Raw genomic sequence first — 16,313 nt, 5'->3', positions numbered from 1 at the left:
CTTGGTGTCTTCGGTAGCATACTTCAGTGATATAGCACTATAAAAAGAACAAGAGTTCCACTATTAATACAAGAAGACATGTAACGCTAATATAATGCAACGATCCAAACCTAGGTCACATTTAAAGGCTCTACCTGCAAAAAGGTCAACAATAGTGAGCTCAAAATAGTAAAAAAATAGTCAAATGACAACAAAAATCGATGTGTGTGCTTTTGTAAAGTCGAATCCGTTCAAACAAGGGCTCCTTGTACCTGCTATGGACACGAGAAAACAAAATGGTATGGTCATTAGGTCACAGAAATACTGACCCGAATCCTGTGGACTTGTGTAACTGAAATGTCCAACTTTTGCATATTTGATAAAAAAATACAAACACAACCATATTCGAGTGAACAGTAATATATAAGGTTAGACCTGATGCATACACACTTTCAATCAACTTAGTTACCTTCAAGTACACCTAGGAAGTGATATATAGACATACAAATGTACTACAAAATATCACTAGTTTGAACAGTGGAAATATCTGAGAAGATATCAACAAAGACTGACATATGTTACACAGTTCTAAAAACTACATCTTAACATGATGTGATGTCACAACTACATTTTAGAGAATTTACTAATTGACGTGATGACATTATGTACAATGTAGTGATATAAAGTTTGAACAGTTTCTAACATACATTAATTGGCTGTACATGTAGATTAGACGGATGTTGCCGATGAATGGGATCAACAACGGCGTTTTAGAGGCTAAAACTGAACCAAATTCAAACTACAGTACGTGGACAAATGCTTAGACACCTAATATTTTTACGATATATTTCATGCATTTTTACATTTTTTTTCTTTGAATTTTCCTGATCTCATCTCTAGATGGATTTTAACCAAAGCAACCTTCCAGCTCATAGTTTTTGCATAATTGCCCGATGTTTCGTTTACAAAATATCATTATTTTTGTGCACAACTTAAACTTCATGACGTCGTTTCCTTTGTTCTTGTGAAAATGGCAACTAAAAAGTGTTGCTTGCTAAGAAGACGTTGTTTTCTCTAAAATAACATAAAGGAAAATTATTTAGATATTATGAGCTGAAAGTGTAGACTATTTACGTCTGAATGACATGAGTATGATGTATCCGATCACTGCAAAACCACACACAGCCAATAATTATTCACGTGAATTTCACGTGACATCCACGTGAAGAAAGCCTTTGCATACTTCAAATTACCAAATTGATGTGGCAATTGATGTTTGTTGCAGCTTCCTTCGGAAATCTCCGGCGATTTATCTTGTCATATAATCCATATCTACACATAGAGACTGTATTTTATATAAACCGATTGTAATCCTAGGTATTCAAACGATGATTAGTGTATGCATTTTTTTTTTTTTTTTTTTTGTAAAAGTAAAATAGTCGATGTTCCTACATATGTAATATGATTTGAATGTGCCGTTGATATTTTCTTGCTATCTATCAAGTTTCGCAGCTATCGATGGTTGTAAGAGAAGAGAGAAAATTCTGATTAAGGTAATCATTATTTGAACAAACGGACACAATTTATATAGATTGTACATGTATGTAAATGTATCATGGAGAATTGCTTAGATAGCAAGTGATTTTAAAATGAAAATACAAAATTCAGAGAGAACGCAATAGACGTTTGATAAAGCAAACCATTACAACACGTCTAGAATATTCTTTAATTATAGATTTGTTTGTTTGTTTGTTTTATTTACGTCCTATTAACAGCTATGGTCATGTAAGGACGGCCTCCCATGTATGCGGTGTGTTGCGTGTATGTTGTGCGAGATGAGTGTACTGGGAGACTGCGGTATGTTCGTGTTGTGTCTTCTTGTATAGTGGAACTGTTGCCCTTTTTATAGTGCTATATCACTGAAGCATGCCGCCGAAGACACCAAGCAACACACAAGACGTGTCTCTATCAAGTCTGAAGGTATGATATAATCTGTAGCCGCCATTTACATGGATATGTCAAAAATGATTTGATGTGTATGTTTTAGTAAAGTCAATATCGGCCAAATCAGCTCTCCCAATACATGCTAGAAATAGTAAACAAAATAGCGTGGTCACTTGGTTACAGAAATATGTACTAAACCCTGTAGACTTCCTAAACTGAAGCGTACAATTTTTTGCATATTTTCCAAAATTTACAAACAGCACAACAATATACGAGTCAACAGTTATATCTAGGTTTAGAACGGATATCTCTCAAGATAATATCCACAAAAGGGTTTATCACGACTTCCGTACATATCAATTCCGTTATGAAAGATATCTTCAGGTACAAAAACCCGGGTCACTCATCGTTATCGATTGGACGCTTGACATGTTCCGTGTTATCACTGTTAGTCTAAAACACTTCAAACTGACAAGGGAAATAATGTACAATGCATCAATATACAAATAAAAAGATAGTTTATTTGAAGATTCATCGCCGTGGCCAAAAAAGGAAACATCAAATTATTATTCCCAAACAACGGTAATATCACATTTGATTTATAATGTATAATTTTACGTATTGTGTCATCTTTCTGTCTTTGTGTCTAACTTTCAAAAGCAGTGCTTTTGGTAAAGTCGGCTGGTTGATTATATAGATTAACGTCCTATTAACAGCCAATGTGTGAAGGACGGGTTCTCGTGTAAAGTTTGTGGAGTGAGTGCGTGTTTTGAGAGATTGAAGCATGTTCGATCGCGTTGCGACTCTTAGCAATAGCAGAGCTCTTGTCTTTTTAGTGCGATATCACTGAAGCATGGCGAAGACATGTAAACCTCATCCGTTCACATTACTCAGACAACGGGAATGTAGTAGATGCTGCCCTGCAAGTAGGGCGTAAGAATTATACGTGCTGCCTCTATTGCATGTTCGTAAAAGGCAACTATTTAGGATCTTTTCTTTTTTTCCTAACTTACTTTCTTCTTCCAAATGTCTCCCTTGACACCATCTCACTTTTGACCCTTGGTTGAGCGCTCGCACCTGTGATAAAGGCTTTTGGTTTAACCTCTGGCCAAGACAAAGTCTACAAATGTGGTAGTTTCTCCTCCTGCTTACCGCTCAGCAGAAACTATCACTTTTATAGAATATGGTGTGTCTCGGCCATGGGACCGAATCTAATCTTCCTCAAAGGAACTAACGTTCAACTTAAGGCCAAATGTGAGGCGGTGCCAAGGTGCCATAATAAGAAGGTAACTTAGAAGAGAAAAGATACTATCCCAAATTGAGTCGCCTTTACGATCATGCAATTGAGGGCAGCACGTAAAGGTATATCGTCGTACTGTACCTACACAGCAGCTAACTGAAACCTTTTGACATAACCTTGAGGAAAACTTGTTCTATTGTCTGCGTACGAAACTAAACACACTGGCAAACTTGTCAGTAAATATGAAAACGATTTGTGCTGTTGTTGCTATTTAACTATGGCAGATGTCGACCGTTGAAGAACATTACAAATTATATCAATCAAAATCATTATCTTTTTGAAAATGTGTTTGTTTCCAATGTAATGTATACCCAGATGGCCTTTATATTTTATGTTAGAATCGCGTCTCAACGCTAAGTAATATAACCGTCCACAGGTCACCAGGTCATCAAGTTTGCTTGATCATTAAAATTCACCTAACATCTTTAATTTTTCTCCTCTTCCTCGCCGTTTTCTCCTAACGTCTCGTCCTCGTTGAATGATAAGATTGTTAGAAAAAATATGTTTTCTATAACGTTGTAAAGCTGACCACTTAACCTCATAGCAACGAAATTCTCCGTCTGAATGTGACTAATTTTAACAACTGTTGGCGGTCGTAGAATGGATGGAACATTCCACTCGTAAACTAATTATTTCATACGTAAACATTTGGGTAGATATTGTCAATACTCTTTTATTGCCTCCCGGAAATGACAAATTCCAGGATATCACAGCTTTATGGCTGTCTGCTGACGTTAAAGGGGGAATAACCTCTACAAATATTTGATATATATACATTGTTACTGCGAATCTCGGGTTTATCGCTTTATTTGTTTACGTCTTCTCCGAGTGAACATTCGAGGTTTCAGGATCACAAACAGACCGGTCGCATGCCATCTAGTCACAATAAGGTTGACTGTCTCTCCCAGGAATGTAGACACAACACAGACCAGTCCCTTTCTCTACTCGTGGAAGAAGCAAAATATTCGTTAGGAAGAACCTTACTGCATTTTCATCTACGGTAAATCCTTGTGTGAGCGTGCATTGCACTAAATTCTCTAGATTATGATGTTGATGGATATCGGCTTTGATACGCGTAGGAAGAAGCGACTTAAGATAGTCGGGAGTCATGGAGAAGATTACAGGAAGAAAGTTAATTGATGTTGTGTAGGGACCCTGGATTGATTATCACCTTCATTAGTTAATTAACAACACTAATTACGTTTACGGATCACAATTACGTTAGTGACAAAACTAATTTGACAACAAAACCAATTAGAAATGTGGAAGAAGCGATTAAATGGTACCGACAGATATGGATTGCTGTTACCTCTGTCTCTTACAGTCACTTGATCTCTCCCTGAAGGAATCACGTGATATCGGCTCTTTGACATGTATCTGTTGAACGTCATCTTGTCTTTTTTCAAAATGTGATATGCACATTGTGCATCGATATGACATGAATACACGTGCTATCTCAATCGGTAGAGTACATGTCACGTGATATAGTCAATAGGTATGTCACGTGATCTCTCAATCGGTAAAGAACATGTCACGTGATACCGCAAATAGGTATGTCACGCGATATCTTAAACGGTAGAGGACATATCACGCGATATACATGTAGTGTACCAACCGATATGTTACGTAATATCTTAATTGGCACAGTACATGATATATCAATTGATCACATGACCTCTAAATCGTTATGTAACCTTAGTACCACTCGCATCCCAATGTCACGTGACGAGTGGTATGGGAGAACACCTGATGAGGTTTATATAAGAAACTATTTTGTAAGATTGAGTGGGTTGTAATTTTTAAGGTAATGTTTATCTTTGATTGACGTACGTCTTATAAGTTAATGATATTGAAAATCTCCACAATATAATGGATTTTTATTGTTACATAATAGATATTGTCTGTGTCCTATCTTATACTTAACGACATACCATTATTGGAAACGTCAAATAAAGTTAGGATGTTGAATAAATAATTCAATAATATACACACGGCAACACATGTAATGGCATTTCTCACATATAGCGGAAATCCCCCAAGGTAACCAAACTTCGATATATTTATATTCGATTGATAACGAGATGAGGAAAATCAAAACCAAGGCCATTGCATATCAAACAATACAGGTTCTATCATTCAAAGTTAGATTTTCAATTTTATTATTTTTTTTCAAATTTTATCAATTTACGGAAAGAGTTATTCACATCCAAAACTAGCGAAGTTAAAACAAGTTTATGTTTAGATACGTTATCTTTGATTGACGTACGTAAAGTCCGTCTGGGACTCTTACAGACGACAACACGGAACCCTGTCACAGGAAACAATCTGTAAACATGTACAATATCATATTTCTACTTAATTGTTAACAATCATATGATCTACCAATCGTATAAACACAAAAAAAATTACCCATGACAATCACCAAGTTTTTTTTTTATAAGAACGGAAGATTGAACAATGTCACTTCAGAGGTATCAAGGTTCAATAGTGCCCTTTTATACCGCCATTGTTAGTCCTTAAGGCTACTGTCGATACTTGCGGTATATAACGATTGATTGCGACCGCCATGTAACCTGAAAAAAAACTGAAACGCGTAGGCCTAGATACCGCTTAACAACAAGATTCGTGCTTTTGACTTCCTATAGCGAAAAAAAATGAAAAAAAATAAAAAATCAAGTCATCACCATTGAAAATAATGATTATTTTTGTTTATTATAATAGTTTTTCATTTGAACATTAAAGATGCTCCACCGCCGACAGAGCATAAATGATATTCATTATGTAATGGTATTATTCATTATTCATCAGTTGAACAATAATTGGTGTTTGATCATGTATATATATGTCTAATTAACAAAAAAATCATATAAAATAATTTATTTCGCCTTTGGTGCATGAGCAATCAGTACTTCCTTCCATATAGGATATAGTGACACGGAATTTTTTCGGGATGCAATTAATTATTTTTCATATTTTGAACTTTAAGTAAAATTAGAAGCTCAAATTTTTCAATGATGATAATGGTGTAAAGTAAGTAACTTTTGTAACTGAAGAAAAATACTAAATCGTCTGTTCCTGTTTTTGATAGTGCGAAAATATCATTTGTCAGCGGTGGAGCATTTTTTATATAATGAAAATAAAGTATTTTGAACGTTCGAATCACAACGTTTGTATTTGAAAGGGGATGGTGAATGCCATTATGCGGGGTTTGGTAGTATTGACGTTCATATAGGGGTTAGTAGTGCGTTCGTGATGTGTCTCATTCTAATATATATTAATGAAGCATGCAAACAGAGACACCACCCAACTCTATCCGGTCAAGTTATACTGACAACTAACAAACCAGTCGTCATACTTCAATTTATTTTGAGCGCTAAGCTGGAGCCTTAATACCACGAATAAATGCTTACGACCGAATGAAAATTAGATATGGAGGGGTGAAATAAAAATTGGTAATGAACAAGTTAGCAAAACAATGATGCCGACAACCTGTAAACTCTAACGAATGCTTCCGCGTTTACAAACGGATATTGAAACTGCGAGAACAGTCATTACACACCCACGAATAACAGCTCCTTGGACATGTTCCAGTCAGCTTTATCGGTAGAAATTACAGGTCAGAACAGTGAACAGGACTTGCCCAAGGTCGCATTAAAATCCAATAAAATATCCGCACCAGGTTCCCATACGGAACCTGTCTCGTACAAAATATCTCCAGGTCGACTTGTTTGTATCCTCCGAGACGAGGACAATCGAATCAGGTCTGATCATAAAGCTAGATTAGCCGTCAGTGTTGTACTTGTAGGATGTCTTCTGATCGAACTTGTTCAACAAAATCTTATTGTATTACTCCTGATCAAACACACACCACACCTCGCAGTTCTGGGATGATATATAGAGTGGGAATAAGATTAGGATGACTGGTACTGACGAATGAAACGAAGGCAAGTCCTTCTTGTGATAATTCTAATTCTATGAGTGTAGACATTGTTCGAGAGACGTAAGGACCAACTGTATTCTACTGTATAGTGAACCACACTGAATCAATAGATCACTGAAATACATGTAATTCAACTTTGCTGGGGAAATTATTTTGATCTATCGGAGTTACTTCCCTTCGTTTCAGTCCGTCAGCAATGAAACGAAGGCAAGTAACTGCAATATTGATAAGAATACTTTTCCCTATAAAGTTGAACGTTCGCCTTTATAAGGCACAGTTTATTGACGAGTAACCCTGAAAACTTGAAAATAAGACGCGGCTTATTTTCTTTTATAGCAGAGATTTAATTAATTTTCTGTTGATAGTAATAGATAAAAACCCACACTGTATTTTCAAGTACCGGATACCGGCTTATTTCCGAATTGGCTAACTTTCGACAGCATTTTAGCGGTAGTCAAATACGGTATGGCTTATTTACGAGTTCTTTTTATTCATTTCATTTTTCTGTTCTCAGAATTGCTTCCCTTCGTTTTACTCCTTCAGTACATTTCATTCCGTTCCAAGGGAAGCAACTCTATTATATCTCTATCAGAATTCTCTCCGTTTCGTTCCAAGGGAAGCAACTCTAATAGATCTCTATCATAATTCATTCCGTTTCGTTCCAAGGGAAGCAATTCTTTTAGATCTCTATCAGAATTCACTCCGTTTCGTTCCAAAGGAAGCAGCTATATTAGATCTCTATCAGAATTCACTCTGTTTCGTTCCAAGGGAAGCAACTCTATTAGATCTCTATTTAGTTTCGTTCCAAGGGAAGCAATTCTTTTAGATCTCTATCAGAATTCATTCCGTTTCGTTCCAAGGGAAGCAACTCTATAAGATCTCTATCAGAATTCACTCTGTCGGGACATTTTGTATCGTACCAAGGGAAGTAACTCTGAAAGATAAGAATCAGAGAAAGGGTATTAGTAAGGTGTGGGGTAAACAATGTTTACTTTTCTTTTGAAATTATTTTATATAATTATTTCTGAGCAAATCAAAGTTAGCATTTCAACACACATGCAGTAGATACACTGTTACAAGAGATTTTGTTACCAGATATTTAGAAAGTAGATTTACTGTTACTAGAGATTAAGACAGTAGATCTATTGTTACCAGAGATTTAGACAGTAGATCTACTGTTACCAAAGATTTAGACAGTAGATCTATGTCACCAGAGATTTAGACAGTAGATCTACTGTTACCAGATATTTAGACAGTAGATTTACTGTTACCAGAGATTTAGACAGTAGATCTACTGTCACCAGATATTTAGACAGTAGATCTACTGTTACCAGATATTTAGACAGTAGATTTACTGTTGTGTAAGAGATTTAGACAGTAGATCACTGTTACCAGAGATTTAGACAGTAGATCTACTGTTACCAGAGTTAAATAGCACCAGGATACTAGTTACCAGAGATTAGACAGTAGATCCACTGTTACCAGTGATTTAGACAGTAGATCTACTGTTTACCAGAGATTTAGACAGTAGATCTACTGTTACCAGAGATTTAGACAGTAGATCTACTGTTACCAGAGATTTAGACAGTAGATCTACTGTTACCAGAGATTTAGACAGTAGATCTAGCTACTGTTACCAGAGATTTAGACAGTAGATCTACTGTTACAGAGATTTAGACAGTAGATCTACTGTTACCAGTATTTAGACAGTAGATCTACTGTACTGTTATCAAAGATTTAGACAGTAGATCTACTGTTACCAGAGATTTAGACAGTAGATCTACTGTACTGTTACCAGAGATATAGACAGTAGATCTACTGTACTGTTATCAGAGATTTAGACAGTAGACTACTGTTACCAGAATTTAGACAGTAGATCTACTGTACTGTTACCAGAGATTTAGACAGTAGATCTACTGTTACCAGAGATTTAGACAGTAGATCTACTGTTACCAGAGATTTAGACAGTAGATCTCTGTTACCAGAGATTTAGAGACGAGTAGATCTACTGTTACCAGAGATTTAGACAGTAGATCTAGTTACCAGAGATTTAGACAGTAGATCTACTGTTACCAGAGATTTAGACAGTAGATCTACTGTTACCAGAGATTTAGACAGTAGATCTACTGTTACCAGAGATTTAGACAGTAGATCTACTGTTACCAGAGATTTAGACAGTAGATCTACTGTTACCAGAGATTTAGACAGTAGATCTACTGTTACCAGAGATTTAGACAGTAGATCTACTGTTACCAGAGATTTAGACAGTAGATCTACTGTACTGTTACCAGAGAGATTTAGACAGTAGATCTACTGTTACCAGAGATTTAGACAGTAGATCTAGATCTTACTGTTACCAGTACCAGAGATTTAGACAGTAGATCTACTGTCACCAGAGATTTAGACAGTAGATCCACTGTTACCAGAGATATAGTCAGTAGATCTACTGTAACCAGAGTTTTAGACGGTAGATCTACTGTTACCAGAGATTTAGACAATAGATCAATTGTTATCAGAGATTTAGACAGTAGATCTACTGTTACCAGAGATTTAGACAGTAGATCTACTGTACTGTTATCAAAGATTTAGACAGTAGATCTACTGTTACCAGAGATTTAGACAGTAGATCTACTGTTACCAGAGATTTAGACAGTAGATCTACTGTTACCAGAGATTTAGACAGTAGATCTACTGTTACCAGAGATTTACAAGATAGACAGTAGAGATCTACTGTTACCAGAGATTTAGACTACTGTACCAGATTTAGACAGTAGATCTACTGTTACCAGAGATTTAGACAGTAGATCTACTGTTACCAGAGATTTAGACAGTAGATCTACTGTTACCAGAGATTTAGACAGTAGATCTACTGTTACCAGTTATCAAGATTTAGACAGTAGATCTACTATGTTACCAGAGATTTAGACAGTAGATCTACTGTATACCAGAGATTTAGACAGTAGATCTACTGTTACTGTTAGATCAGAGATTTAGACAGTAGATCTACTGTTACCAGAGATTTAGACAGTAGATCTACTGTTACCAGAGATTTAGACAGTAGATCTACTGTTACCAGAGATTTAGACAGTAGATCTACTGTTACCAGAGATTTAGACAGTAGATCTACTGTTACCAGAGATTTACCAGATTTACAGTAGATCTACTGTTACCAGAGATTTAGACAGTAATCTACTGTTACCAGAGATTTAGACAGTAGATCTACTGTTACCAGAGATTTAGACAGTAGATCTACTGTTACCAGAGATTTAGACAGTAGATCTACTGTTACCAGAGATTTAGACAGTAGATCTACTGTTACCAGAGATTTAGACAGTAGATCTACTGTTACCAGAGATTTAGACAGTAGATCTACTGTTACCAGAGATTTAGACAGTAGATCTACTGTTACCAGAGATTTAGACAGTAGATCTACTGTTACCAGAGATTTAGACAGTAGATCTACTGTTACAGAGATTTAGACAGTATATCTACTGTTACCAGAGATTTAGACAGTAGATCTACTGTTACCAGAGATTTAGACAGTAGATCTACTGTTACCAGAGATTTAGACAGTAGATCTACTGTTACCAGAGATTTAGACAGTAGATCTACTGTTACCAGAGATTTAGACAGTAGATCTACTGTTACCAGAGATTTAGACAGTAGATCTACTGTTACCAGAGATTTAGACAGTAGATCTACTGTTACCAGAGATTTAGACAGTAGATCTACTGTTACCAGAGATTTAGACAGTAGATCTACTGTTACCAGAGATTTAGACAGTAGATCTACTGTTACCAGAGATTTAGACAGTAGATCTACTGTTACCAGAGATTTAGACAGTAGATCTACTGTTACCAGAGATTTAGACAGTAAACCTACTGTTACCAGAGATTTAGACAGTAGATCTTCTGTTACCAGAGATTTAGACAGTAGATCTACAGTTACCAGAGATTTAGACAGTAGATCTACTGTTACCAGAGATTTAGACAGTAGATCTACTGTTACCAGAGATTTAGACAGTAGATCTACTGTTACCAGAGATTTAGACAGTAGATCTTCTGTTACCAAAGTTTTAGACAATAGATCTACTGTTACCAGAGATTTAGACAGTAGATCTACTGTTTACCAGAGATTTAGACAGTAGATCTACTGTTTCTGTTACCAGAGATTTTAGACAGTAGATCTACTACTGTTACCAAGAGATTTAGACAGTAGATCTACTGTTACCAGAGATTTAGACAGTAGATCTACTGTTACCAGAGATTTAGACAGTAGATCTACTGTTACCAGAGATTTAGACAGTAGATCTACTGTTACCAGAGATTTAGACAGTAGATCTACTGTTACCAGAGATTTAGACAGTAAGATCTACTGTTACCAGAGATTTAGACAGTAGATCTACTGTTACCAGAGATTTAGACAGTAGATCTACTGTTACCAGAGATTTAGACAGTAGATCTACTGTTACCAGAGATTTAGACAGTAGATCTACTGTTACCAGAGATTTAGACAGTAGATCTACTGTTACCAGAGAGATTTAGACAGTAGATCTACTGTTACCAGAGATTTAGACAGTAGATCTACTGTACTGTTATCAGAGATTTAGACAGTAGATCTACTGTTACCAGAGATTTAGACAGTAGATCTACTGTTACCAGAGATTTAGACAGTAGATCTACTGTTACCAGAGATTTAGACAGTAGATCTACTGTTACCAGAGATTTAGACAGTAGATCTACTGTTACCAGAGATTTAGACAGTAGATCTACTGTTACCAGAGATTTAGACAGTAGATCTACTGTTACCAGAGATTTTAGACAGTAGATCTACTGTTACCAGAGATTTAGACAGTAGATCTACTGTTACCAGAGATTTAGACAGTAGATCTACTGTTACCAGAGATTTAGACAGTAGATCTACTGTTACCAGAGATTTAGACAGTAGATCTACTGTTACCAGAGATTTAGACAGTAGATCTACTGTTACCAGAGATTTAGACAGTAGATCTACTGTTACCAGAGATTTAGACAGTAGATCTACTGTTACCAGAGATTTAGACAGTAGATCTACTGTTACCAGAGATTTAGACAGTAGATCTACTGTTACCAGAGATTTAGACAGTAGATCTACTGTTACCAGAGATTTAGACAGTAGATCTACTGTTACCAGAGATTTTAGACCAGAGTAGATCTACTGTTACCAGAGATTTAGACAGTAGATCTATGTTACCAGAGATTTAGACAGTAGATCTACTGTTACCAGAGATTTAGACAGTAGATCTACTGTTACCAGAGATTTAGACAGTAGATCTACTGTTACCAGATATTTAGACAGGTAGATCTACTGTTACCAGAGATTTAGACAGTAGATCTACTGTTACCAGAGATTTAGACAGTAGATCTACTGTTACCAGAGATTTAGACAGTAGATCTACTGTTACCAGAGATTTAGACAGTAGATCTACTGTTACCAGAGATTTAGACAGTAGATCTACTGTTACCAGAGATTTAGACAGTAGATCTACTGTTACCAGAGATTTAGACAGTAGATCTACTGTTACCAGAGATTTAGACAGTAGATCTACTGTTACCAGAGATTTAGACAGTAGATCTACTGTTACCAGAGATTTAGACAGTAGATCTATTGTTATCAGAGATTTAGACAGTAGATCTATTGTTACCAGAGATTTAGACAGTAGATCTATTGTTACCAGAGATTTAGACAGTAGATCTACTGTTACCAGAGATTTAGACAGTAGATCTACTGTTACCAGAGATTTAGACAGTAGATCTACTGTTACCAGAGATTTAGACAGTAGATCTACTGTTACCATAATTGTTTAGATCTAGATCTCTAATAACAGTACCATTTAATATTGATGATCATTCCCAATACTGAAAAGATCAGTTTTTCTCCATTCTGCTGGAAAAGTAAACATTAAACAAAGTGTATACAAATCCCAGGGGAGTGTGGTAAGACCTAAATCAGTACTACTGCTGCCCTTAAGGCGTGATCGTAAAAGAGACTACATAATTATATGTAAATTAAGAATTTTATCTTTTCTCTCTTTAACGTCTCCCTTGATATCGCCTCACTTTTGGCCTTCAGTTAAGTGTTCGCTCCTGTGAGGTAGGCTCTGCTCCTGCTTATATAGCATAAATGCTGCTGTGTGTATTCAGTAGCTTCTTTCAATGATATAGCTGGAGTTCCACTATAAAAGAAGACATAACACGAAATCTCCCAAACCACATACCACGCACTGGGGAGGCCATATTACTTACATGGCCCTGAATGTTAATAGGATGTTTATTAATTAAACAAAGAAACAAAATGATATTTACTGAAGTCAAAACATACACCACGCATTTCATACACATTATACACACCGTATACATGGGATGGTGTCCTTACATGACCCTGGCTGTTAATAGGACGTTAATTAATCAAACAAACAAACGCAATTAATTCAACCTATCTCTTTAAACAATTTAAAATAAATAAATTACCAAAATCTATAATGTGAAAAAGGAAATTAAACCAAAAAGACATACTTTTACACAGATTTATCTATAGTTTCAGTAATATTACTTTATGGTCATAAACTTTTTGTATGGTACAGAACCACATTAAAACTCTCAAATGGTAGATAGGTTATGGTCTGCCCACATTTTTATAAATCACAAACCAAAAATGTACTTTATAAACATGGTTGTGTATACACTTCTGAATACATCAAACTTAATAGTTGTTTATCATTACTCTCTGATAGGAAAGACACTTACCACTTTCAACATTCTAAACTAGCAGAAACATATATACATAGAGATTGGAAACTCCTTCTTTGTCATTGTTGACAGGCAGGGACATGGTTTGATGGGACCAGTTTTCCCCCCAGATTGATTTTATTTAATAATTTTTGAAAGCATGAAAATAAGCAATTTAGCTAGGGTTTTTTTTTTTGTTTTTGTTTTTTTTAATCAAACAAAAACCAGAAGTGCATTTTTTTTATTAATGTATAAGTTAAAATATTATTCTTTCTTTCAAAAATCGTACTCAAACCATCTGAAAACTACTGAACTTTTATAACATTATTACATAGTTATTCTGCTGCTATGTAAGAGTTTATCTAAAAAACCCCTAAGCACATACAGAGGTTATTCTGTCAATCGTAAAAATGGAAGAGTTGCCAATCTCTATGTATATAATTATGTTTCTGATACTAGATTTTTTATGATTGTGTGCCATTTGATCATTCTCTGTACCTATCAAAGGGAGGTAACTCTGGTCAGTCTAAATGGTGACAACTTTCTCAAGTCAAGTCGGTTCTTTCCAATTCAAAGTGCAGTAATTTTTTCAAATTTGGCATTTCATCATGTTTCAAGCTGGTTTTAAAAATAACATTAAGTAAATGCAAATGTAGGTACATGTAGCAGGACAATAAATTAGACATGTTGCTCTTTTAATAGCAACAGAGTTAAACTTTAGTTTACTAAGTTTAAATAATATTGCAGATATTTTACAGGAACCTTGACAGGGACTGAAAAGTACGATGTTATAACCACGAATTTACCATATGTAGGTTCAGGATTCTCCTACTAAGTTTTATTATTTTTGTTGTAAGTGTTTTTCTACAATCATGTGCATTTGAATCTGACACAATTTTCTCCCAAAAAAATCTCTTATGATGATGCGACATTTAATACATATGCACATTGTATGTGTGTATGTGTGTATGTGTATATTATGAAGAACAACAAACAGCTCAGTAGTTTTACATATACTTTATTTCCCACCACTTGGGTGGATTAATGTTTCATTAGAATTAGGCAAATAATCAATGAATAATGACACAGAGCCTTGTCAACTGACCATCATCCCTCGTCAAATGACACAGGGCATTGTAAACTGACCATCATCCATCGTCAAATGACATCACCCCTCGTCAAATGACACAGGGCCTTGTCAAATGACCATCATCCCTCGTCAAATGACACAGAGGCTTGTCAACTGATCAAAACCCTTAGTCAAATGACAAAGGACCTTGTCAGGAGACCTTTGATAATGTTATATGAATACAGCACTACACTTAGGGCACACCACAGGTATATCAACATATTGTAGACTACTTGCATTGCTGAAAAACATTCTGGACATTCAGAAAATATGCAAATAAAGTAATTTTCAAAATCCCATTTTTATACCTTGATTTTACGACCATGAACTTTTCCAGATTTACGGTGTAAATTGCACATTTTAGTACATGGATATTTCGAACTACAATTTATCACTTAATTATCAAAACTCAAAAGCCAAAACTAGGACACACTGATTTTTATCAAACACCTTTTTGAAATTTCCCACATTTGTCTTTATTTTCTGTATGACCAGCATGTCTCTCAGTCCTCTACTATACTGGGTTTTACCGGTAACTGTCAATAAACATCACAATACAAACAATCTCTGGTGTCGCCACTATAACTTTGTTATCATCTCTATTTACATCAAATCACTTCCGGCTGGTGCACCCAATGTACACAGGCATCAATGATCAAAAGTCAAATATAGAAAACACGTAACTTATCATAAGTGCATCATTTTCATACAGTTCTCTACAGTTACTGGATAATTGGACAGCATCAACAAAGCTGTAATACGTAGGCTTTATATTGTCATGGTTACGTGATATGAACTGCCGTGGGACTAGAAACATCAGTACTGTAGAGGTTATTGGAATGTTCATGGTAGCTCCTTCATACTCAGGAGAACAACTAAGGGCGGGTTATGGAATAAAATCATCCATGTCATTCTTGTTAATATTTTCAATTGTGACAGAAATTGCAATGACACGAATATAAGTATTACACTATTCAAGGGAATGGCACTATTTAGGAGGATAAAGAAAATCTAATTTCCCAATGACCAGACTTTTTCTGGATTCAAGTGTATAATTAGCAGTGAATATTAAGTAGACAATAAACACACACCTAATTAACTAGTAAAATCTGAACTAGAGAAAACCTACAACATTAGTCCCTGAATCCTCTACTTCTAAAGCCTATCTAAAACAAAACCATAGAATAGTCCCTGGTGTGCTGCCATACAGAAAGTGTGGATATGGGCTTACCTCCCTTAGTTCAGAACTCTCGC

The sequence above is a fragment of the Argopecten irradians genome, chromosome 1 (genome assembly GCF_041381155.1).
Source record: "Argopecten irradians isolate NY chromosome 1, Ai_NY, whole genome shotgun sequence".
Taxonomy (NCBI): Eukaryota; Metazoa; Mollusca; class Bivalvia; order Pectinida; family Pectinidae; genus Argopecten; species Argopecten irradians.
The sequence above is the reverse complement of the archived record's forward strand: the minus strand, read 5'-3'. Positions refer to the sequence as shown.